Raw genomic sequence first — 1,115 nt, forward strand, 5'->3', positions numbered from 1 at the left:
ACCAAGGTCCATCTATCAAAGTCTAGGAATACACTCTCTGCCTCCCCTCACCCGCCACTGATGGAGTCCTATAGAAGAGGTTTAACCTAAGCAGCAGCTTTACAGCACACACTGCAACACTTCATGAGGCACACAGCAATAGCTAGGTATTCCCTTCCTCCTGCATCTCGGCCAAGTCACCACACAGAAGTCCTGCAACTGCCAATAAAAAGTTTTAGCATAAGTGTATTTTGAAACAGTGCTTTTTCAAGTGTGTATATATTCACAACAGTATTTTATGCCACTGTACATCAGCTTTTTTATGTACCAGAGGGCTATAAAAGGTTCATTCCCCTTGCCAAACAGTTTTGGATCATTTAAAGAATACAGCAAGGAGAAACCACAGTAATTTGCCTTAGCCAGTGCAGTGTTGCTGTGCTGAAGCAGAACATGCAGGTAACTCAGGAATGGCGGAGGCTGTGTTTTGAGGTGCATAACACCAGCACTAACCTAGGCAAGACCTTCACCAAGCATGGTTACAAAAGTTAGAGTCCTTGGCCACCTCCTTAGCTCATCAAGTTACAAACACTCAAGAGTCTCAACTTTCATCTCCCTATTTAGACAAAAAAGCAGCATATTTTCTCATTCTAACGTTAATTCCTTGGTTTACCAATGTAGCAGTTTCTTTTTGTGCATTCATTTGATCAAGCATTACTTATTCCATTCTCAATTTGTCCTGCTCTCTGCTAAAAAAAATAATCTGATAGCCTGCTTTTCATCATGGTATAAAGTATTTCATGAGTTTCAGAAAAAGGTCATAGTAAGCTAGTTCAGCACACAGCTAGAATAGTATCTATGCCCCATGCTTACAACTGTAATTTCCGATCAGACATTACATATCGCACATCTTACATTTTCATCTTTGTTATTCCAGCATTCAAAAGTATGCCTCTTCTCAAACAGCTCTTGAAGCTGTCCTGATTTCTCCCCCATGTGTTCACTCTAGTAATTTACAGAATGCAGATGTCTTTCATTGACCATTACTGCCATGGAGGTAAAAGTTTGTTTTCTTAAAAAAGGAAAATACATCAAACCCAAGTTGTTAATACTAGGAACAGTTCTGGGCTATGAGCCAG

This window comes from Phaethon aethereus (assembly GCF_964289735.1).
Source record: "Phaethon aethereus genome assembly, chromosome: 8".
Classification (NCBI taxonomy): Eukaryota; Metazoa; Chordata; class Aves; order Phaethontiformes; family Phaethontidae; genus Phaethon; species Phaethon aethereus.